This window comes from Microtus ochrogaster, chromosome 15 (genome assembly GCF_000317375.1).
Source record: "Microtus ochrogaster isolate Prairie Vole_2 chromosome 15, MicOch1.0, whole genome shotgun sequence".
NCBI lineage: Eukaryota > Metazoa > Chordata > Mammalia > Rodentia > Cricetidae > Microtus > Microtus ochrogaster.
The window spans coordinates 6,099,840-6,101,369 of record NC_022017.1 but is presented as its reverse complement, the minus strand read 5'-3'; the positions used below and the strand labels follow the sequence as shown (position 1 = coordinate 6,101,369).

The 1,530-nt window shown below is 48.6% G+C and overlaps 1 protein-coding gene across 2 annotated transcripts in view; it reads right to left on the bottom strand.

The window, feature by feature from the left end:
• Positions 1–1,530, bottom strand: part of Ddx23 (DEAD-box helicase 23) — a 21,057-nt gene extending 19,527 nt beyond the window's left edge. Inside the window, exon 1 of one of the 2 annotated variants that reach the window (XM_005353955.3) lies at positions 1,446–1,530. The gene's annotated coding sequence lies outside the window, so the exon portion shown is untranslated. Of the gene's footprint in view, positions 1–1,329 lie in introns of both variants that reach the window. The other variant, XM_013348717.2, reaches the window with a different exon arrangement.

Genomic DNA, 1,530 nt, shown 5'->3' with positions numbered 1-1,530 from the left:
GCGTAGGGTGTAAAAATGTAACAGTGCAGAAGCCAAACACCAGAGAGAGAGAGAGAGAGAGAGAGAGAGAGAGAGAGAGAGAGAGAGAGAGAGAGAGGAGTCAACAAAGATTTGGAGGTATGGGATGACTTCACCTCAGCTGTTTCAACGCTAGGAAAGGGGAAGAATACAACAAACCCATGAAAAAGAACTGCAACTAACAATAAAAAGCAGAATAAACTGTTAGGGGCCAGGGCAAAGGCACCTTAATCTCAATGGGAACACTAGAAGAGCTTAAACAGGATAGGTTACAGCCAAAGATCACATTAGAGAAGAATTACTGTGGTGACCTACAAGGAAGTGTGTGTGTGTGTGGTTTTAAAGACAGTTTCTCTGTGTAGCCCTGGCTATCCTGGAACTCACTTTGTAGACCAGGCTGACCTCGAACCCAAAAGATCCACCTGCCTCTGCCTCCCAAGTGCTGGAATTAAAGGCGTGCGCCACCACCACCACTCATCTGAAAATATTGCTTTCCTCTCTCATTCATATATATATACAGAGAGAGAGAGAGAGAGAGAGAGAGAGAGAGAGAGAGAGAGAAATAGGAAACGCTAAGTAGTCCACAACTGTAATCTTAGCACTAAGAAGGCGAAGTCAGGACTCAAAGGCAAGTTCAAAGACAGGACAGACTAAGCTGCATTTTGAGTTCAAGGCCAACTTAAACTACAAGAGACCCTGACTGCAAAACCAAAAATGTAAATATAGACAATAATGATTACAGAACACCCTGGCTGTGCTTCCCAGGTCTGTTGTACGGCAAAGACAAATTATCTTCATTTAATTGTTCATCAAGAGCTACTATATGCAAGATTCGGTTCTAGGCCCTGTGGAAGTTACAAAAGAAAATTCTGAGCGCAGGAAGCAGCAGAAGGTATGAGACAGGCCAAGAGAAGAACGCTCAGACAAGTAGCAGTTTCTTTCCATTCGTAAAGATGATAGAGAAGGATCCACGGAAGAAGTGGCTCCTGTGCTTTTTAAAGCACGGGTAGAATTTGAAGATGTGTAACTGTGGGTGAGGGTTAAAACTAATTTCCGGCAAAAGCAGTAATTCTGGCGATGCCGAAGCGGGAATGCACAGGCTGGTTTCTGAAGTACATCAGAGTTCCAGTCTGGCAGAAGTAAGGGAACAAGAATAAAGTCAGACTGAGGTATAGCAAGCGCAATGTCCATGGACCAAAGTCTGGGCTCATAACATCGTCCAGGAGGTGGCCCGTGCCCCCAGGCAGCCACCACTGCTCCCGGGGCCCGCGCCCCTTGACTCCTGCCCGCCAAAGCTTCCCGGGCTCGTGCCTTTTCCCTGAGGCGTTCTTCCCAGTCCGGTCCCAGAAGCGGAGGCCACAGCTATCTCCCCGCTTCTCGCCCACTCTCCAAATTCGTGGGAGCCGCCTCCACTGCCCCAGACTCACCACCCCGCGTCTGAACCGCCTAACGCGGCCTCAACGTCGCCAAGCAGTCGCCATCTTTCGCGTTTCCTGATCGCGGAGGAGCACC